Here is a 23,886-nt window from a genome sequence, read left to right as displayed (position 1 = left end):
CTTTAGGAAATCTGTGACAGTGATGAGAAAAAGCCAAGGCCGAAGTAACATTCCCATGAAGAGACGACTTCCAATATCGAATATCAGAATCATCACCAACCGGAGCAAGAATGATCTTACAAACAATCTCAGGGAAGGTATCCACAAAACTTTGAGTAAAATGCCAGATACCATCATAAAAGTACTCAGCAACCGACTGAGTAAGAAAATCTCGCATGAAGTGAGGGACACCACATTTATCAGCAATCAGAAAACCCAACCAATCATCTGTCCAGAAGTTAACCAACTGGCCATTACCGACACTACAATAAGTATCACTGATTAATTGAGGAATTTCGCTGCGGAGACTCATCCAGATTGAAGAAGGGGCAGCAACCGCTTTAGTCTGACCAAACGGCGTGAGATACCTGTCGCGCATGATGTCATAACCAAAATCCGTACCACAAATCACTTTCCAAGCCCGTTTCATGAGAAAGCAACTATTTATCATAGAGAAAGATCTAACATCCAACCCACCTTCCTCTTTGATAGCACAAATTCTATCCCAAGCCACCGTGCAGTTGGGCTTCTTCTGAGCATTCCCAGTCCAGATAAAGTTGCGACAATGTGCATCTAACTCCTTTAACAGAGAGCGAGGCCACCTGTAAATCATCATGGAGTGAGTTAGAGAACTCTGAATAACAGATTTAAGAAGACATATCCGACCCGCCATCGATAAATGTTTCCCACGCCATCTGGAAAATTTATTCACAATCTTATCATGAATCGGACGAAAAAAAGAAGCTCGAGTTCGCCCCACAAAAAGAGGAACACCTAGGTACTAAAAAGGCAGAACCCCCATCCGAAAATCCAGGTGATGTCCAATGGCCCGTCTCAAAGAGTGAGAGACCTTATCAGAAAAGAAGATATTGGACTTAGCCGGATTATAATTTTGACCAGAGATCGAACCGTAAACATGCAAGATGTTCCTGATGGTAGCAGCATTATCCACCGTCGCCTTACAAAACAGAAGAATGTCGTCCGCATATAAAAGATGCGTCGGAAAAAGACTCCCACGTCTCATACTCATGGGAACAAGCTGACCGGAAGCAACACAATTGTGAAAAAGAGAACTCAGAACATCCTCAGCAATACCAAACAAGATAGGCGACAGAGGATCACCTTGCCTAACACCCCGGGAGCAAGCAAAATAGCCATGAGAGCTGCTGTTATATAAAATGGACAGACGTGCCGAACGAAGAATGATATCAATCCATCTCACAAACTTACTGTCATAGCCTCCCACTCTCAACACTTTGAGAAGAAAATCCCAACGAAGAGTATCAAAAGCTTTAGTGATGTCAATTTTACATGCCATATTAATGCCACCCCCGGTGCGCCGCATGCAATTCACCCCCTCCGAACCAAGCATAATGCAATCATGAATCGAACGTCCACTAATGAAGCCAAACTGATTAGCTGTCACATATCTGGCGGCCACAACACTCAACCGCGTGGCAAGGATCTTGGGAATAATTTTATAGAAGAAGTTAGAGAGCACAATTGGTCTAAGATCCGTGACCGATTGGACTTCCTCTTTCTTGGGGAGCAGAACCATACGGCTTGAATTACAACCATTCGGTAAGTAAGATTTCTGAAAAAAGGTGCGAACCGCCCTAAAGATATCCTCCTTGATAATTCCCCAACAGTGATGAAAGAACTTTCCAGAGAAGCCGTCAGGACCAGGCGAACTAGAGGCATCCATACCAAAAACAGCCGCCGTGATCTCAGCCTCATCGGGGATTTTTGTGAGGAGGGCATTATGATAATCATCAATAACAGAATCAATATTCGCCTCAATCTCCACAATGTCAACATCAGCATGATTATCCTCTTCAAAAAGATTGGAAAAGTATTGCACAATGTGCTGACTGATCGTGACCTGATCATAAACCACATTACCCCCAATATTAAGGTGAGAAACCACATGAGGTTTTCTCTTGTATCTCAGCATACTGTGGAAGAAGGCAGTATTTCTATCACCATCATGCAACCAAGTCACTCTACTTTTCTGCTGGAGCAAACTATTCTGTCTAGCGAGGGCCGTATTAACTTTAGCTTGAATAGCCACCTCTGCGTCAAAAAGCTCCTCAGTGTAACCTTGCGACGCAATCTGACCCTGAACATGTAACAACTCCGCATTAGCTTCCGTAATCATGCTGTCCACCTGTCGAAACACATTTTTATTCCAAATCTTCAGATCACCACGAAGACGTTTAAGTTTCATCATAACAGCGAAAATAGGGCAGTTGCTGTCCATATTCTGCTTCCAAGACTCCGCAACCAAATCATGAAAACCACCATGAAGCGTCCACATATGCAGGAATTTAAAAAATCTCTGACCTGTAACAATAGAACTGCTGCAACGCAAAATAATGGGCGAATGATCCGAGGAGATCCTAGGAAGGACCTGCAAATGTACGTCAGCCCACCTATCCACAAACTCCTCAGAAATAAGAGCCCGATCAATAGTCGATTCAACATGAGAGGGCATAAAACGTCTACCAGACCAAGTGAACTTGAGACCCACCGAAGGCGGTTCAATAAAACCAGTAGTTTCAATAAACTCCCTGAATTCCTGACAAGAGGTAGCACTCGGCATACAGTCACTGCTACGCTCATGAGCACCCTTGACCGCATTGAAGTCGCCAATAAAAATAGAGGGACCATTAACATGGTCCAACAGATCGATCCAAAGTCTTCGGCGCAGAATATGAGAGTTCGCCCCATGGACAATCGCCACCTTGAAATTACAGTTATTAAGAATGCACTCCAGAATCACCACCTGCTCAGAAGAGAAAACAACAGTAGTAATCACATTCGGATGAACAAAACACCAAATATTAGAACGTTTATTCACTCTCGCATTTTGATGACAAGGAACAACATTAAGGGAATTCCAAAAAGAAGCAGGAACTTTAGAAAACTTAGCTTTAGGCTCAATGATGCCCATCACCATAGGGGAGAAAGATCGACAGTGCTCTTTGAGTATGAGTTTAGACTCGTCCGTAAGCCCCCGGACGTTCCAAACAAGGATATTCATTAAAATCATTGACGATGTGTGGATCGGGCATCCTCCCGTTCCACTTCACTAGCCCAACTCTTTGCAGAAACAATATTCATAGTTTGCATGCTGGTATTTTTTTCCTTAATGATGGCAAAATCCCTCGGTTTCTGCCCTGAAGCGATCGCTTCTGTCAAATGTCTGTTAATTAGCAGCTCAGCTGAAGATGGCCGAGAGTTGTCCAGCTGCTCCGTTTTTCTGAGTCTCTCTTTGATGCTATCCTCTGGTCGAGTTGACACTTTCTTTTTCTGTCCTGGTGGCCTTCCCCGTTTCTTAAGCGGCGGATCCAACTCCGGGCATTTGTTATCCACAGTACTTGCAATTCTGTTCATTTTCATGGTTGTCTCCAGAACTTGTAAATTAATTCTTTTGTCTGCTCCCTTATGCACAATTTCGGACTCCCGCATATGAGAGCTCTCAATCATTGTATCAGTAGAAGTAGGAGTGCGAGGAACCGGCTGTATCATATCTGCTGCCACAACGTCGCTATGCTCAACAACCTGATCATGCTTGGGCGAAGGGGCTGGTACAGCAATATCTTGCAAAGTCTCCAAAGCTTGATTCTCAAATTCTTGTTCGTCAAAAACCGCATCAGCTGCAGAGCTCGTGTAACCGTCCGATTCTGAGTCAGAATTCTCCGTATCAAGTTGCTCTTCCTCATTCCTTAACTCATCATCAATGGGAACTAAGACTTTTTCCAAAAGATCTGGCCCATACAAATCTTCCAAAGGTTGTGTCAGCGACTCATCCACCCCTTTTGCCGAATGAGTTGAGTTTTCCGGTTGCTCCTTCTCCCTCCAACGATTCTCTTCCTTTCCTTTCTCTTTCTCTTGGGGTTTACTAACAGGAGCCGAAGCCGGCTTCTTTGCTTCCCCCTTTCTGCATCGTGAAATAGTATGTCCTGTGATCTTGCATCGAGAACAATAATGAGGCAAATTTTCGTAGCTAAATTCGACATAAAAGGAGCCCTCGTCACAGTTAATTAGCAGCGAATCCGGCAACTGAAGAGATAAATCGACCTCAATTAATATTCGAGCAAAGTGTCCAAACTCCCCTTGGATCGAAGCTTTATCAAGCTTTAAAGGTAGCCCAATATGTCTTCCAATCCCAGCAATAACCTCAAGATGACGGCATTCGACAGGAAGATTATATATTCGAACCCATACCTGACAAAGCGAGGAGATCTCACGATAGGGGTCGAAAATTTTTGTCCATTCCCTTATTCGAACCGATCCGGACGGCAGTTCCCATAACAGATGTTGTTTAACTCTAGCTTTGTCTTCTGGGATCGAGAAATTCAAAATAAAGAAGCCTTTTCCCATAGCAATCAGACGCCAGCTCTCTTGAATGTTCCATAACTTCTGCAAATCTTGTTTGAGTTCCAAGTTGGGTTTGGGTTTCTCTCCCTTGCGAAGAAGCACTCTCCCGATCAAAGCATGTTTAAATTCCTCGACCTGTTTTTTGTAAAGTGCTGAGGGGATGGTGAGAGCAATTTCCTCCCCATGTTTCTCCGGCTTAAGCGCACAGAACATGTGCGCCGGAACATCTTGTTTACGGACCGGACTCGGTCCCAAAACCTTTGCGTATGATGGCTTGTCAGTCTGAATCGTAGCAGTTACTTCTTTAGCAGCAACATCCGCTGTGACGCTCTGAGATATCGTGGATTTTCCACGAGCATTAGGCGAAACCGTAGTCGGGCTTGATGTTTCACGGCGAGGCGGGTCAAAGTTCGCCGATATTTTCGGCATAGCGAGGCAGGAGGGATCTCTGATATCAGCCATGGAGGCGGCTGCATGAACTCCAGTCATCGGCGACGTCATCTTTTCCGATCAACGTATGACTAAGGTGTTCCAACATATGATATCCTTCTAGACATTTTATCAAACACCTTGCGCGCAATCAAGATCCCCAATTTTCATGAAGGTGTGGAGAGCGAGAGCAGAGGGAAAATCATTGAAGAGTGAGGTTGACCCGGCGGCGGCTGGGCTGTCGCGAAGGACGGTCTGGAAGGCTGCTACCCGCGGCGGAAGGGGCTGGCGCGAAGGCTGGTGCTGGAACCCGGCTGGACTGTCGCGACTCTTATATTCTTATGGGCAAATCTAGTTTTATGTTTTATCAATAACCTACTACAACCTAAATACTTTTATTTTTTTATTATTTGTTGTCATATTTTTTAATTATAAAATGCCACATGTCAAACCAAGGGTGAAGGTTGTTGCAGTTGGTCTGCAATCCAAATTCACAATCGGTTGTGTATTTCTTTTGATTTTAACATTTTTTTATTATTTTTTTGTTTGTCTTTAGCTATGACCGGTTTTTGTTGGTCATTGATAAAACTAGCCTTACTGGTAACAATAGCATCCATAATCGAATTTCTCCTCCAAGAAAAGACCTTCATTAGTTGAATAACTTGAATTAATGGACTCGCAAATATAGCTTCTTTTTTTTTGATGAAAAAATACGATAATAAATAATGAAAAAAAGGAGAATACAAAATACTTGGGCATACCCAAGGGAGAACAGGGCCAAAAAAGCAAGCAAACTTAAGTAAGTTTGATGCTGGCCGGGGATGGGGTGGCCTCCCGAGGAGGGGGAGTCCAAATTGCAAACTAAGAGTGAGAACCTATGCAGGGGTGAAAGGAACTATCATTCTTGAATACAAGTTGTATGAAAATCTCAATATGGAGTCCGTGTATCAAGGTGTACCAATTTAGAACGACATCTTTGTTATTATTTTTTTTTTGATGAAAATACTAAAATATATAAATAACGAAAAAAGTACAAAAGAACTTGGGCATACCCAAGGGAGTACAAGTCTCCATGTCTCAAGTGAGAAAAGGAGACGAAAAGAGTAAGTGCTAAACCTAAAAAGGATAGCAAAGAAACAAACTTGGCACATCCTTTGCAATTGGACGGTGCCATAAGAGAGTACAAATCTGGGACTACACCTCTGGAATCACAGTTTTGAAGCTTTGGAGCTTCAGCTCTGAAGCTTTAGCTCAGGAGCTTCAGCTCTGGAGATTCAGCTCTGAAGCTTCGGCTCAGGAACTTCAGCTCTGGGCCATAGCTCTGGAGAGTCAGCTCTGGAGTTCCCGCTCTGGAACTTTAGCTCAAGAGCTTCAGCTCTGGGGTATCATCTCTGGATCTTCAGCTCTGGAATGTCAGCTCTGAAGTGTTGACTCTGGAAATTTAGCTCTGGAGCGTTGACTCTGCGATTTCAGCTCTGAAGTTTTACTCTGGAAACTCGGCTCTGGAAAGTCAGCTCTGGAGTGTTGACTCTGGATTTCAGCTCTGGAGCGTTGACTCTGGATCTTTGACTCTGATCCTTTGACTCTGGAATGTCAGCTCTGGAAAATCAGCTCTGGTATGTTGACTCTGGATTTTAGCTCTGGAGCGTTGACTCTGGGATTTCTGCTCTGAAGTTTTGACTCTGGAATCTCGTCTTTGGAAAGTCAGCTCTGGAGTGTTGACCCTGAATTTCAGCTCAGGAGAGTTGACTCTGGAAAAGTAAAATCAGTAATCGTCCCATTGTTGCAAGTATCCGGTTGTGGGTCTAGTTGCGTTTCAAAGCTGCCGCTCAGGAGCTTCAGCACAAGAGCATCAGCCATCGAGCTTCAGCATAAGAAACACACTATAATTCAGCACAAAAGTGCTGTTGTTTGAGTAATGGCTCAGTAGCTGCCGTTCTGGTGCTTCAGCTCAAGAGCATCGGCGGTCGAACTTCAGTACAGGAACCATCACTCCATCAACACAACACTTGAACTCTTCGGCTTTGCAGTACAGCCACAGTCTTGTTGTCTTTTGGAATAGAAACTCGTGGTCTTCAAGATAGCTTGAGAGCTACATCTTGAACGACAAGATTTTAGCTCTTCCTCTTGTTCATTCAGTACAGGGGTCGTCCTTGAAAAGTAAGCTCAGCACCACTAGCTCAAAGGGACTCCAAACCTGAAAAAACAAAGAGAGAGGACGAAGAGACTATTTCCAACGAGTGGAGATGCCGTTCCACTCAAGGTGGGAACGTACCTCTTCCGGTGCAAACAAATCGAAAAGACAAGTAAAGAGATCGGATTTAATATTATGGATTACCTTGTCTTTGGCAATTGGTTCTTCTTCAAACACCAATTTGTTTCTTGCAAACCATAGGTGATTCACGGTTAAAGCAAGGGCAAGAAGTTTCGCTTTAGATACGATATTCGAGCCCTTCTTTTTTGCTGTAAGTTGCTTAATTGCACTTGGGATAGAAGACATAAGTGTTCTAATCCTAAGCCAATCTTTAACGGGATCCCAAACAGATTTTGTAATTGAACATTGAAAGAAAATGTGAGTTTGAGAATCATCATTTACCTTGCATAAGGGGCATTCCTTCGAAATACCTTGTATGGCTTGCAACCGGTCCGTTGTCTTGAGTCGGTTTTGGAGAGCCAGCCATAACGTGATAGAGCATCGAGGGGGGATAACGCTCTTCCAAATAATCTTGTGCCAAAAAGCCTTCGTCCCTCTCGGTCGAAAACAATCATAAGCCGAGGCCGTGAGACTGATTTCATTCCAATCCGTGAGCACCTCCATGGCCTTAGGAATGGACTGTTGTTGCTTGAGAAGTAGAGAATCCCTTATCGTGCATATGTTCTTGATAAGGGGGGAGTCCGTCGAGAGTGGAACTAAGGTCCATATATCTTTAGTCTTGATATACTCCGTGTGGATCCATCGAACCCAAAGGGACTCCGCTTTGTTGTGAATGTTCCAAAGGTTCTTGAGGAGTAAGGCTTTGTTCCATACACCAAGGTCCCTAAGGCCGAGTCCACCTTCCTCTTTAGGGAGGCATACTTTTTTCCACGAGACCTGTCCCGAAGCTTTTCCCCAAACAAAGGTTCTAACAATTTTATCAATCCGATGAATGACTTCACCGGGTAATGGGAAAATCTGTAGCCAATAACATTCAGTGCCTTGGAGGACCGCTCTTGCAAGTTCAAGTCTTCCGGCCATTGAAAGGTTGATGTCGGTCCATTTATAGATGGCTTTGGTGATTTTTTGTATCAAGGGCTCGTATTGTGCAGCCAAGAGCCTCTTTGATGCCAAGGGAATGCCAAGGTACTTGATGGGGAGAGTACCTTCTTCAAAGCCGAAGAGATCAATGATTTCACGCTTTTCTTCACCCTTAACGCCGACAATGAAGATTTGAGACTTTCTTTTATTGATTTTGAGCCCCGAAGCTCCAGAAAATTCCTTGAGAGTGTCGTCAATAACCTCGATAGACCCAAGATCACCCCGACCAAACATAAGGAGGTCATCGGCAAAAGCGAGGTGGGTGATCTTAAGTTTCTTGCACTTTGGATGGAAGTTAAATTCTTTCTCTCTAGTGCGCATTTGGAGGAGTCGAGTAAGGTACTCCATGCAAAAAAGGAAGAGTGTGGGGGACATCGGATCGCCTTGACGGAGTCCTCTCTTGCCTTCAATGAAGTGATGGTGTCCACCGTTGATGGAAAGGGTGAACGTGGCCGAGGTAACGCACGTCATAATCCACTGGATAAACGTCGTGTGGAAGCCAAGGCCGACTAGAACCCTTCCAAGGAAGGTCCAAGAGATGGAGTCATATGCCTTTTGAAGGTCAATTTTCAGCATGCATCTTGGTGATATCCTTTTCCGCTCATATTTCCTGATCAATTCCTGTGCCAAGAAAATGTTATCAGTAATAGACCGACCCTTAACAAAAGCAGATTGGGAAGAATGAATAATATTGTTAAGGCAAGATTGCATTCGATTTGAAAGAATTTTTGTAATGATCTTGTAGAGCACATTCGTGCATGCAATCGGTCGGAAATCCTCAACGGTTGGATTGTGGCTGGTTTTGGGATGAGTGAAACCACCGTATGATTGAGCTCCTTTTGGATCAGTCCATAGTTGAAAAACTCATGGACTGCTTCAAGGAGTTCAACCTTGACCGTTGGCCACTCGGTCTTGAAGAATGCAGCCGAAAAACCATCGGGTCCCGGCGCTTTTTCATTGCCTATGTCCCACAGTGTGTCCTTGATTCTTGGTCCGAGATTGGTGTGATCATGGCATCTCTCTCGCCTAATTGTAGTCTCGGTCCTTCTTCAAAAGCAGCCCACTCGATGGGATCCGGTAGCACTTCCTTTCCAAAGAGATCTTTGTAATGATCACCGAACAAATGAATGATTTCATCCATGTCTCTCGTCTCTTCGCCATTGTCCTTGCAAAGAAAAGAGATAGAGTTAGTGATATTTCTCTTCTTAATCATGGAGAAAAAATACTTAGAGTTTTTGTCGGCAAGGTTAAGATGTTGGCTTTTGGCCTTTTGCTTGAGAAAGTTCTTCTCGGCAAGATCGAGGAAGGTGGCATGCTTTCGAGCCTCCACTTCCTTCTCTTTAAGTACGGCATTGAGAGGGTCTTTATCGAGTGCTCCTTGAATGGAATTCAGTTCAGTCCTTGCAAGATTGGCTCGCTCAGAAATATGCGAACATTCCTTATAATTGAAATTCCTAAGGACTTGTTGAAGGTCCTCAAGCTTCAAGGAGAAGTTATGTTGAGCTCTATCATCCAATTTCTGCATCCACGAGTGTAATACCCGGGCTTTTGATGACGTGTTTAATTGCTTAAGTTTGAGTAATTAGGGTATAGATCCCTTGTTTGATTACTTTGTACATAGATGATGAGTTATGAAGTTTTCTTTTCTTTTTTTTTTTAAAAAGATGTTGAGATGTTCTTTTGATGATGTTTGGATGATGTGAGATTTTATATCCGAAATTGAGTTTGAGTATTCGAATAATTCGAGATAATTATTTGAATGAAAACGGTGAACTCGGAAGTGAGATCTGAGTCCGTTAAGACGTTTTTGAAAATTTTGACTTTTTGACGATGAATAGTAAAATACTGCTATTTCGTCTTTTTGTCGACTTTCAAAATCTTACGTGCACGTCGTCGAGAAATATTCTTAGTTTTTCGATACGAGTCCAATAATGAAAGTTTTTATTTTTGGACGACGAGTGATTAGTAAATCGGGATTTCTCGATAAACGAACCGAGCTCGTTTATCAGAATTTCGAGAACGAGCTTGCGTTTTCTATATTTATATAGAATTACGAGTATAATGAAAGTGAGTAAGAGTTGAGAGGGCGAGTAACGAAGAGTATGGGTAGTTAGTCGTTAAAACGAGACGAAACGAGATATTTAACGACTAACGGGTTAATATCCTAAATATCCTACCTACCCATTACTACCCCACCCAACCGCCCAAAACCCCTTTCCCCTCACTAACTCACGTTGATATCAGCCACAACACTCATTCTCTATCTCTCTCTCACACACTCACACTCAAACACGCCAAACACCATTTTTAGCTTGGACGGAGGTTTCAAGCTCCGATTTGAGCACCGAGACGAGCGCCGATCATCTTTTCGATCATGTATCTAAGTAGGTAAGATCTCTACCTACGTTTTGATGGTTTTATTTTCGATTTTCGTCGACGTCGAAAAACGTCGATTCTCGACTTTATTTTGAAACGACGTCGGATCGTCGTGAAATTTTAGTATGTTGTTCTTGGGTAGATGTTGAGCATGTTTAATGAAGGGAGTAAGAACGGTACGAACCGTAGCTATGAAACCCATGAGGGCAGCCCCGTTTTTCACATATTAGCTTGTCATTCGATTTTTGTTTGATCGTTTTGACTTGATATATGTGCTTAGGGGTATGCTAGGATCGATATATATTAAATTCGTATTTTTCCAAGCACGAAAATTGTATAAGTTTTTAGAGCATGATTATTTAAATTCGTGAAGTTTGGGACGTTGCATAATGAATATTATTGCGTATATGTGTTCTACGATATCACATGAGCATGCTAATTGATTTACAATTTATGGATGATAATTGGTTGAACGAAATTAAAACTGGAATTCTGTCAAAATTTTACAGCAGTTTCAAGCTTATGTTTCGATGCGTTTTCATTGCTTGATGGCTCTGAAATTTTAGTATGTTTATCTATGATATGTGTATTTCGTCGCTGCAAAATTTCATGTCTTTTGAATGATGTTTGCTATTTTAAAGATATTTTGAAAAATCTTTGACAGAATCTGTCAACTGTTGGTAGACTTCACAAAAACGTTTATATCTATTAATCCATGAAGGATTTTGCATCACCGTTTTTTTTAAACGAAACTAGACTTCAATACTTTTCTAAAAACATAAGATTTCGATTTTTATGACCTCTGAAACAGAGCAGTTTATTATTTCAAAAATGCCCTGTTCTGCTGTCATATTTTTCCAACAGTAAAAGTGTATGAGTTTCATTGTTTATTTGGCAGATCATATGAACGTTTTCTCTTGTGAAATTTTAACCAAATCTTCAAGGATACCTTTAGTTTTGGCTGATTAAATTTGATGGAATTTTATTAAGGTTTGCCTTGGTTTCTAATGGCCTAAACAAAATTGGCAGAAACTGTCAATCTTTGACAGCCTGCACTAAAAGAGCAATATCTTCAAAAAAACCTTTAACCTTTTTGGTTAACTACCATTTTTAGAGTGAACTACATTTCATGAAGTTTTTGAGATCAATTGATATGAGAGTTTATGATTATTGAGTTGGTTGTTATGAATTTTTAAAGATGACACAAAAACAGCAAAACTTTCTAGAAAACAACTTGATTATATTTGTTTTGATGGATGATACGATATGACTAAATGGTGTGAGTTGTGAGAGTTATGATTAACGCACATAAATGTTGGTATCTGACACTCGAACAATTGGTGTCGAGTATAAATGATAGTTTACTGATAAAGAGTTTTGATGATTTTGAATTGTTTGGTTTGCGTTGAAAAGATGTCAAGATGTTAAGTTTTGAGTCGAGAGACGAGTTCACGTAGTGAGATTCACGCGTTGAAATCTCGTGGCTGACATTATATATGAATAGGTCATGCCGAAATTTTTAGTGAAATTAGAATTTGAGCATAGTAAATTCTTGTTGACCCGTGACTCAAATACATGCCTAATGGAAAGTTTAACTTTCTAATTGGTTAATTAGACGAGATGAGAGCGAATAGATCTGCTAAGAAAGTGGACTTTTCGATGTGTTAAATATTTCTTTTAATTGAAGCGCTGCTAATTATAACATAAGGATGTTATAATTAATGAGTAATGACGAGAGATAATAATTGTTATATTGATTAACAATCAAGAGAGATGAACATTAGAGATACTAATGTTTCATAAAAGAGATTAGATTATTAATCGAGGTTTCTTTTATAACTTCTCACCAATTCTTCATAACAATGAAGGTCCTTTTGGGAAGTAACGACTTGAGGGAGAGAGTGACGTTACTCATTGATACAGAGACACAACGAGGTGGGCATTACTTTTACTATACGTATATAGAGATCCCCTGCGTGTCGTAGGCCTCTTATACGAATGAATGCATGAGATGATCTAACTGTTAATTTCAGTTTCATATATATCAAATGAGTTTAAATGTTACGTTCAAGCAAGTTATTTCATGACAAAATCTTTGAGTTAAAGTTATTTCAACTATTGTCTTGCCATAAAATGTTTCAATTTTAGTATGATATCTATCTGCTTTGGCTTTGCCAATGATGCAATCGAATTCGGGTCCTGAGCAGTTGATAGCTATCCTGCCAGGGCTAGTGTACACCAGTGACCGTGAGTCATCTAGCGGGTTGGCCGGTCAAGTGACCGTGAGAGGTGGCCACCTCTCCGGCACACAGTTTCAGATATGATAGATTACAAAAGAACTTAGTCTGATCAGACGAACTTTAAGAATCACAAATGAACTTAGTAAGCTTGGGCCTTTTTAGCGAAAAACTCCCTTGCTGTACTGATTATGATGGCATGACAATTTATAGTTTTGAAGCATGTATTTTTATACCTAGGCATACGTGCCCACTGAGTGCTTTTGTACTCAGCCCTGCATATGTTTTCTAAATGTGCAGGTTGAGCTGATGTGATGATGGTGCTGCAATGAGCGGAGTCTCCAGGGTTGTTAATAAATAGTTAACCTGTCTAGAATATGTCTTCATACATATGTCTAGCTACTTTCCGCTGCAAGATGTTGTTGATGTTATAGTATGTTATGTCATACTTTGAGTCTTAAGAGAATGGTTGCATATGATGTATAACTTGATTAATGATATTAATTAACTTTTATGCAGTCTTTCATAGACTGTTTTCAATTGAGTATTAATGAATAAAAATGACGAGTTTTATTAAGATGAGTAAGTTTTACGGCTATAAATGACGCCCCTTTTCTTCCCCTTCTTCTTTAACCCCATCCCTAGTCGTGGATCACTCGGCCTAACTATCCCTAGTTAGGGCGGGCTGTGACAGAGTGGTATCAGAGCGAAGGAAAGCTCTGAATTAGAAGTCTTGAGTTTAGTCTAGAATGAGTCACTAGACTAATAGTTATTAACAACCGTGAGCTCAGCGCACCATCACACCAGGCTCAACGAGGTATGTAAAATTTCAAAGTTTATTTGACGTTAAATTTTGAAGAGCATGATGTTGAGGTTATATGATGAGTTATGATGTTACACTTTAAAGGTGCATAGTTTGAGTTTGAGGATGACAACATGATTAATAATGAGTTATTATGTTGTAAGAGCATATGTTGATGTTACATGATGAATCATGAGAGCGTTTATATCATATGATGTTATATGATTGAGGATGCATAATTATGAGTTATGATGTGATGTATTTGAGATGTTTTGTGATGAGAATTGTTTGAGCAGTTGTGATAAGTCACGATGATTTAGATGAAGGAATCTAATGTCATTGTTAAGAGAGATTTTTTTTACTAAGTAGAAGGATGAAATGAGAACTTAGAGCTAAAGCTTGAGAGAATTAGCAATTGCTTTAAGTACTTGTTGGTTTGAGTTATGAGTTTGAGTTATGAGCTTGAGTATAATAGCATGATTAATGATGAGTTATTAGCATGCTGCAATGAGATATTGTACGATATGTTGAGTTATTTTGTGACGCGAGTTTTGCTCACGCAACCTTAATGGTACTTGAGGAGGTATCATGAGCCATAGTCTTTGGAGATGGCTTTGAGAGAGAATTGTTGAGTTGTCTTACTGAGTCACGATGATTTAGATTAAGGGATCTAATATCATTGTTTAGAGAGATTCCCTACTAAGTAAAGACGGGACGAGATGAGAATTTAGATGTTTTGAGCTTGAGTTTTAAGATAACAGTACTACTTAATAGGAGTTTTGCTAAGTTATGTTTTGTTTATTTCTGTTGCTGGAGCCAAGTAGAGTTAGTTCCTAGAGTCACCTTTAAGTTCTCCTTATAGGTTGGCCAGGACTGTTGGCACAGCACGAAAGTGGACTGTTGTGAGATCGAACTCAGGAAAGATCGGATACGAGGACGAGGCGTACAGTATGTGGTACAGAGATACCCTAGCAGATTTTCAAACACATGTTCATAGACTATGAAAGGATGAAAGCCTTATGGTTGTTACTAGACTGGATGGCATCGTGCACCTAGTCCCCGTGCTACCAATCGAGTGGTAGGATTGAGCAAGGAAGAAAGCCACTCAATATGATGGGACATGTCGTCTTGAGCATTGGACCCACAGGAGATGGGATTTGTTACAGATACCCAGATTTTCTATGCGGATCTACTGACCGGATGCTTGTTTTCTACCAGGGACTCTAGAAGAGTGTAGTAGATATCGAGTCGATTCTTGAGTATCAGTTACCAAAGATGATAAAATGATAAACGATAATGAGGATGAGAAGTAGCCGAGGAGGGCTAGAGTTGATGAGGATGAGAAGAGAAGTCGATGTAGGCTAGAGCTAAGGATGATCTTGAGAGTATGCGCGGTACACCCTCGTTTTTGATTAGTTGCAATTACATTGCGATGTATATAACTTACTTAGGAGATACTGGTACTTGAGATTTTGACATGATGATAGATAAGCATGCGAATTTAGTACCCTACTGATGTTAAATAGATGGATGTTCCTAGTGTGCTAAAGTAGCAACTAGATGAGTTAACTGGTAGCAATTACCGTAGGAGGTCCAGACCGAGACATAGTACTATTAATGGTGTCGATTTAGAAGGGACATTACGATAGATACTATGGTTTTTGTAGGGTTTAAATAACCCCTTTATGTAAGCCCTCTAAAAAGAGGCATTCTACTGATGGATATATTAGGTTGACCAGAGTGGTCTTTTTGTTAGCATTTCGTGAGTGCTTATTGCCTTACAGATGAATGTTAAGGCGACCGTGAGGGTTTTCCTTAAAGTTGAGTTAGTAAATTGAACTTGAGTTTTGAGGATGCTTAGAGCGTTGGTCGAGTTGAGTTTTCCTTTTGTGATTTCAAAAATGCCTCAAAGATGTCATCAAGAGTGTGATGTGAAGGATAGGCGGGATAATACTCCGCCACCACCACCGCAACATGAGAGGAGAGTAAAAAAATATTGAACTTTCGAAACAAGAGCTAGAACATAGGACCCTGAGTTTAAGCTTTTAGCTTGCTGGTGTGAACTTAAGTTTTGTTATGTATAGTATGTTGAGGGTTTAGAAGACACAGAATTTCCAAGTTCGGGATAGTATATCCCGTGTGACTGGGGAGTGATTATGTTGGACCTGGCCAGTCCGCATGATCCAAATCTCAGTAAACGTGTTTTGGGTTTATAAACCCATGTGTTTCAACTTTCGGTTGAAAAGCCAGATGGGTTCTTACTCTAGGTCATTTTTGTTCGACCTGGTAGTTACTTCATTCCACCCTCTGGTCATTCATATGAGTCTCTTGAACAATTTGTTTTGATGTCATTCTAGGGTTGAACCCTTACAACTTTTGAGTTATCCTAGTAGATTCTTTTGATGTATAAGACTAGTGAGAGGCACGTCAGAGGACTTTAACACCTGAGCAACTGGCAAACTACACTTGAGAACAATTGAAGACTACTCTTGAGAAGTATGTACAGAGGAGTACAGTAAGCAGCGAGAGACTGATTATCGAAGTTTGATGCAAGGAAAGAAATCGGTTGTAGAGTATAATCGAGAATTCTGTGAGCTAACACGTTCGCTCATCAGAAGATGGATACTGATGAAGAGATGTCTGAGTTTTAAGTGCCGGTTTAAGGCAGGACTTTAAGGTAGTATGGGCAAGTTATTGGATGCACCAGTTAGAATCCTGTTTAATACAGGAGCTTCGCATTCTTTAATTGGTTGAAGCATGTTACCTTCAAACTCGAACCAAAAACGAGCTAGTCCCAAGTTGAGAGTAATCACTCCTGTAGGAAGAGCTACTACAGTTTCTCACATGATTTCTAAATTAGAGTTGAGTTAGGATCACTAAAGATGAAAACAAGAACCTTGCACTTAATGCCTATGTGGAACGTAGACATTATTCTAAGGATGGACTGGTTAGCAGAGAACTTTGCCCCGATTGATTGTAAGAAGAGACAGATAACTTTTCAACCACCTGGGAAGGAACAGACATGTTTTCACGGCATTGATAGAAAGAAGAGAGTTCCAATCGTTTCGGCACTTCAGGCGTCGAAATTGGTAAAGAAGAAAGGAGCACAAGCTTACCTAGTTTACTTGAATGATGAAGGATAATCAAGTAAAAAAATAAACTTTGAGGATGTAGCAGTGATAAGGGAATATAGAGATGTATTTTCCGAGGTTTTACCAGGATTGCCACCAACAAGACAGTTGGAGTTCACTATCGATTTAGAACCTGGATCAGCACTAGTGTCGAAGGCACCCTATAGAATGGCGCCTAAGGAGCTACAAGAGCTGAAGATTCAGCTACAAGAATTGCTCGAGTTAGGTTTTATTAGACCTAGTGTATCCCCGTGGGAAGCACCAGTCATTTTTGTCAAAAAGAAGGATGGCACGTTGAGAATGTGCATAGATTATCGAGATCTGAATAAATTGACACTCAAGAACAAATATCCTTTGCCGAGGATAGATGACTTGTTTGATCAATTACGAGGAGCGAGTTTTTCTTGAAAGTTGACTTGAGATCATATTACCACCAGTTCAAATTTTGACAGAAGGATACACCTAAGACAGCTTTTCAAATGAGGTATGAGCACTATGAGTTCGTAGTTATGCCATTCGGTTTGACAAAAGCACCAGTAGTTTTCATGGATCACATGAATCGAGTTTTCATCAATAACTGGATAAATTTGTCCTAGTTTTCATAGATGATATTCCCATCTATTCGAAGAATGAGCAGGAGCGCCAAAACATTTGAGAACGATGTTGGAAACGCTAAGAGTTGAGAAGTTTTTGCCAAATTCACCAAGTGCGAGTTTTGGTTGAACGAAGTAACTTTTCTAGGACATATTGTATCATCCGAAGGAATTAAAGTTGACCCCGCCAAGGTACAAGCTGTACATGAGTGGAGATCACCAACTACGCCTAACGAGATTCGCAGCTTTTTAGGCTTAGCAGGATACTATCAGAGGTTTATTGAAGGATTTTCCATGATAGCAAGACCGAGAAAAGAAGCTAAGTACAATTGGAAAGAGGAGTGTAAAGAGAGTTTTTAAGAGCTTAAAGGAAATTGACTACAACACCAGTGCTGCTAGTCCCGGAAATGGATAAAGAGTATACCATCTACACAGATGCGTCAAAGAATGGGCTAGGATGTGTTTTGATGCAAGAAGGAAGAGTTATAGTCTATGCATCACGACAACTTAGATCCCACGAGATAAATTATCCAATGCATGATTTAGAGCTTGCAGCCGTTGTGCATGCCCAAAAAAAAAAAAAAAAAAAAATTGGAGACATCATCTCTACGGAGTTAGATGTGAGATTTTCACGGACCACAAAACTTTGAAATACTTTTTCAAGCATAAGGATATTAACATGAGGCAAATGAGATGGCTCGAATTAGTAAAGGATGTTAACTGCGACATTAACTATCACCCTGGCAAGGCCAATGTAGTAGCCGATGCATTGAGCCGAAAGGTCTCGTCAAAGTTAGGATGTATTCTCACGAGAGAGGATGAGCTTATAAAGGACTTTGACAAGATGAGGATAGAGATGATAAAACCACCAGGGACGATAGCAAGTATTGTTGCGACGATGCCTAGTTTGAGGAAAATGGTGATTGAAGCACAAGGAAAGATGAGACAATGAACAAGTTACGAGGAAGGATAAGAGCAGGAGATCTCAAGAGTTACAAAAAAAAAAAAAAAAAAAAATCAGACAATGCTATCTTATTTGAGGGGAGAAGATGCATTCCCCGCGATGATGAACTTAAGAATACGATCATGAGTGAGACTCATAACACGCCTTACACCGCCCACCCAGGAGGCACAAAGATGTATCAGGTTGTAAAAAAATAGATTTTTGTGGGACGGAATGAAATGAGACATAGCTTCGTTTGTAGAGCGATGCTTAGCTTGTCAGCAAGTGAAAACATTACACCAACGACCCTATGGGAAGTTAAAACCGTTGGAGATTCCCGAGTGGAAATGGGATCACATAGCGATGGATTTTGTGACAGCTTTACCCAAAAGTCAAAGAGGAAATACAGCTGTAGATCGACTAACAAAATCGGCACATTTCATACCGATCCTAATCGCGTATGGACCCGATAAGTTATCACAATTGTACGTTCGTGAGATTATAAGATTGCATTGAGTACCGGTGTAGATCACCTCAGAAAGAGAAAAAAAAAATTTACATCACGTTTTTGGATGAGTTACAGAAAGAGTTGGGTACAAGGATGAATTTTAGCATAGCAGGCGATAGAAGATATTATAGGAACTACTATCCTTGATAGAGGAGTAAATCGGGAGAATGTGTTGCCACTAATTGAGTTTGCCTATAAGATGTGAGACAAAGTTTCGAGATAGGAGACAAAGTTTTCTTGAAGGTTTCACCCTCAAAGGGGATGAATAGATTTGGAGTTAAAGGACAGCTTAGACCCAGAGTTATAAGTCCTTACGAGATATAGCAAAAGATAGGTCCAATAGCGTATAGGTTGGCTTTGCCACCTAGCTTTGGAAATGTGCATAACGTGTTTCACGTGTCACAATTGAGAGGATATATATTTTCGACTCAAACCATGTGGTTTACTAAGAAGAAATGATCTTAGAACCAGACTTGAGTTATGAAGAGAGACCTCAGATGATGTTAGATCATAAAATTCGGCAATTGAGTAATAAGTCGATTGCATTGGATAAGGTCCAATGGAGATATGATAGTTAGAAAGAAGTGGAAAGAGAGCTTGAGGATAAGATGTGAGAGAAGCACCCGAAACATTTACAAGAGGTACAAATTTCGGGACGAAATTTATTTTAAGGGGGAAGGTATGTAATACCCGGGCTTTTGATGACGTGTTTAATTGTTTAAGTTTGAGTAATTAGGGTATAGATCCCTTGTTTGATTACTTTGTACATAGATGATGAGTTATGAAGTTTTCTTTTCTTTTTTTTTTTAAAAAGATGTTGAGATGTTCTTTTGATGATGTTTGGATGATGTGAGATTTTATATCCGAAATTGAGTTTGAGTATTCGAATAATTCGAGATAATTATTTGAATGAAAACGGTGAACTCGGAAGTGAGATCTGAGTCCGTTAAGACGTTTTTGAAAATTTTGACTTTTTGACGATGAATAGTAAAATACTGCTATTTCGTCTTTTTGTCGACTTTCAAAATCTTACGTGCACGTCGTCGAGAAATATTCTTAGTTTTTCGATACGAGTCCAATAATGAAAGTTTTTATTTTTGGACGACGAGTGATTAGTAAATCGGGATTTCTCGATAAACGAACCGAGCTCGTTTATCAGAATTTCGAGAACGAGCTTGCGTTTTCTATATTTATATAGAATTACGAGTATAATGAAAGTGAGTAAGAGTTGAGAGGGCGAGTAACGAAGAGTATGTGTAGTTAGTCGTTAAAACGAGACGAAACGAGATATTTAACGACTAACGGGTTAATATCCTAAATATCCTACCTACCCATTACTACCCCACCCAACCGCCCAAAACCCCTTTCCCCTCACTAACTCACGTTGATATCAGCCACAACACTCATTCTCTATCTCTCTCTCACACACTCACACTCAAACACGCCAAACACCATTTTTAGCTTGGACGGAGGTTTCAAGCTCCGATTTGAGCACCGAGACGAGCGCCGATCATCTTTTCGATCATGTATCTAAGTAGGTAAGATCTCTACCTACGTTTTGATGGTTTTATTTTCGATTTTCGTCGACGTCGAAAAACGTCGATTCTCGACTTTATTTTGAAACGACGTCGGATCGTCGTGAAATTTTAGTATGTTGTTCTTGGGTAGATGTTGAGCATGTTTAATGAAGGGAGTAAGAACGGTACGAACCGTAGCTATGAAACCCATGAGGGCAGCCCCGTTTTTCACATATTAGCTTGTCTTTCGATTTTTGTTTGATCGTTTTGACTTGATATATGTGCTTAGGGGTATGCTAGGATCGATATATATTAAATTCGTATTTTTCCAAGCACGAAAATTGTATAAGTTTTTAGAGCATGATTATTTAAATTCGTGAAGTTTGGGACGTTGCATAATGAATATTATTGCGTATATGTGTTCTACGATATCACATGAGCATGCTAATTGATTTACAATTTATGGATGATAATTGGTTGAACGAAATTAAAACTGGAATTCTGTCAAAATTTTACAGCAGTTTCAAGCTTATGTTTCGATGAGTTTTCATTGCTTGATGGCTCTGAAATTTTAGTATGTTTATCTATGATATGTGTATTTCGTCGCTGCAAAATTTCATGTCTTTTGAATGATGTTTGCTATTTTAAAGATATTTTGAAAAATCCTTGACAGAATCTGTCAACTGTTGGTAGACTTCACAAAAACGTTTATATCTATTAATCCATGAAGGATTTTGCATCACCGTTTTTTTTAAACGAAACTAGACTTCAATACTTTTCTAAAAACATAAGATTTCGATTTTTATGACCTCTGAAACAGAGCAGTTTATTATTTCAAAAATGCCCTGTTCTGCTGTCATATTTTTCCAACAGTAAAAGTGTATGAGTTTCATTGTTTATTTGGCAGATCATATGAACGTTTTCTCTTGTGAAATTTTAACCAAATCTTCAAGGATACCTTTAGTTTTGGCTGATTAAATTTGATGGAATTTTATTAAGGTTTGCCTTGGTTTCTAATGGCCTAAACAAAATTGGCAGAAACTGTCAATCTTTGACAGCCTGCACTAAAAGAGCAATATCTTCAAAAAAACCTTTAACCTTTTTGGTTAACTACCATTTTTAGAGTGAACTACACTTCATGAAGTTTTTGAGATCAATTGATATGAGAGTTTATGATTATTGAGTTGGTTGTTATGAATTTTTAAAGATGACACAAAAACAGCAAAACTTTCTAGAAAACAACTTGATTATATTTGTTTTGATGGATGATACGATATGACTAAATGGTGTGAGTTGTGAGAGTTATGATTAACGCACATAAATGTTGGTATCTGACACTCGAACAATTGGTGTCGAGTATAAATGATAGTTTACTGATAAAGAGTTTTGATGATTTTGAATTGTTTGGTTTGCGTTGAAAAGATGTCAAGATGTTAAGTTTTGAGTCGAGAGACGAGTTCACGTAGTGAGATTCACGCGTTGAAATCTCGTGGCTGACATTATATATGAATAGGTCATGCCGAAATTTTTAGTGAAATTAGAATTTGAGCATAGTAAATTCTTGTTGACCCGTGACTCAAATACATGCCTAATGGAAAGTTTAACTTTCTAATTGGTTAATTAGACGAGATGAGAGCGAATAGATCTGCTAAGAAAGTGGACTTTTCGATGTGTTAAATATTTCTTTTAATTGAAGCGCTGCTAATTATAACATAAGGATGTTATAATTAATGAGTAATGACGAGAGATAATAATTGTTATATTGATTAACAATCAAGAGAGATGAACATTAGAGATACTAATGTTTCATAAAAGAGATTAGATTATTAATCGAGGTTTCTTTTATAACTTCTCACCAATTCTTCATAACAATGAAGGTCCTTTTGGGAAGTAACGACTTGAGGGAGAGAGTGACGTTACTCATTGATACAGAGACACAACGAGGTGGGCATTACTTTTACTATACGTATATAGAGATCCCCTGCGTGTCGTAGGCCTCTTATACGAATGAATGCATGAGATGATCTAACTGTTAATTTCAGTTTCATATATATCAAATGAGTTTAAATGTTACGTTCAAGCAAGTTATTTCATGACAAAATCTTTGAGTTAAAGTTATTTCAACTATTGTCTTGCCATAAAATGTTTCAATTTTAGTATGATATCTATCTGCTTTGGCTTTGCCAATGATGCAATCGAATTCGGGTCCTGAGCAGTTGATAGCTATCCTGCCAGGGCTAGTGTACACCAGTGACCGTGAGTCATCTAGCGGGTTGGCCGGTCAAGTGACCATGAGAGGTGGCCACCTCTCCGGCACACAGTTTCAGATATGATAGATTACAAAAGAACTTAGTCTGATCAGACGAACTTTAAGAATCACAAATGAACTTAGTAAGCTTGGGCCTTTTTAGCGAAAAACTCCCTTGCTGTACTGATTATGATGGCATGACAATTTATAGTTTTGAAGCATGTATTTTTATACCTAGGCATACGTGCCCACTGAGTGCTTTTGTACTCAGCCCTGCATATGTTTTCTAAATGTGCAGGTTGAGCTGATGTGATGATGGTGCTGCAATGAGCGGAGTCTCCAGGGTTGTTAATAAATAGTTAACCTGTCTAGAATATGTCTTCATACATATGTCTAGCTACTTTCCGCTGCAAGATGTTGTTGATGTTATAGTATGTTATGTCATACTTTGAGTCTTAAGAGAATGGTTGCATATGATGTATAACTTGATTAATGATATTAATTAACTTTTATGCAGTCTTTCATAGACTGTTTTCAATTGAGTATTAATGAATAAAAATGACGAGTTTTATTAAGATGAGTAAGTTTTACGGCTATAAATGACGCCCCTTTTCTTCCCCTTCTTCTTTAACCCCATCCCTAGTCGTGGATCACTCGGCCTAACTATCCCTAGTTAGGGCGGGCTGTGACAACGAGTCCTCCACAAGCTTATGAAACTTCGGGTGCTGCATCCAAAAATTAAAGAATTTGAAAGGCCGAGAGAAGCTCTTAACACTATCAAATAAGTGAATAATGGAAGCAGAATGGTCCGAGTGTACTCCCCTAGTAAGGAATTCGGCTCGACAAAAGAGATTTGCCAAAGCCCAAGCATTGTTGTACATAACCCGATCAATTTTTGAATACACTTTCATGTTCGTCCAAGTGTAAAAACAATCCGACGACGGGGCATCCTCGAGACCACCCGCCGAGCATGCATCGGCAAAGTCCGCGTACTCCCAAGGCATAGGGGTGGCACCTCCTGTTCTATCACTTGGCCCCTTCACATTATTAAAGTCTCCTGCAATAATGTTAGGAACACTTTGCACCGCCAAATCCACCAATGTTTTCCACAAAGGCTTCCTCTTTGGAAGAGCATTAAAAGCATAAACACAAGTGAAATAGAACGACTTTCTACTAGTCAAACAATCAACTTCCAAAACCAAGTGTTCATCCTTTTGTTTGCAAGTGGCCGGAATGAGAGATGAATTCCATAAAACAAGTATTCGGCCACCTTTACACAATTCAAAGTTATGTTCGAATTTCTAATGAGGTAAGATTTTTGCCATGATCTTTTTAACCTTAGTGGAATTAAGCTTAGTTTCAACAAGACCCAAAAGACCAACTTT

At 39.9% G+C, this 23,886-nt stretch overlaps 2 long non-coding RNA genes across 2 annotated transcripts; both read left to right on the top strand.

Moving 5' to 3' along the window:
• Positions 1-9,899: 9,899 nt before the first annotated feature.
• Positions 9,900-13,798, top strand: LOC131006446 (uncharacterized). The gene is made up of 3 exons (XR_009095527.1): positions 9,900-10,534; positions 12,391-12,457; positions 13,060-13,798. It is a non-coding gene; the product is annotated as an uncharacterized LOC131006446 (long non-coding RNA).
• A 6,236-nt stretch (positions 13,799-20,034) lies between these two features.
• Positions 20,035-23,039, top strand: LOC131006447 (uncharacterized). Its single transcript, XR_009095528.1, has 3 exons — positions 20,035-20,274; positions 22,131-22,197; positions 22,800-23,039. It is a non-coding gene; the product is annotated as an uncharacterized LOC131006447 (long non-coding RNA).
• Positions 23,040-23,886: the final 847 nt, after the last annotated feature.

Source organism: Salvia miltiorrhiza, chromosome 1, assembly GCF_028751815.1.
Source record: "Salvia miltiorrhiza cultivar Shanhuang (shh) chromosome 1, IMPLAD_Smil_shh, whole genome shotgun sequence".
NCBI lineage: Eukaryota > Viridiplantae > Streptophyta > Magnoliopsida > Lamiales > Lamiaceae > Salvia > Salvia miltiorrhiza.
Note: the sequence above shows the minus strand (reverse complement) of the source record. Positions and strands in the feature narration are given on the sequence as shown.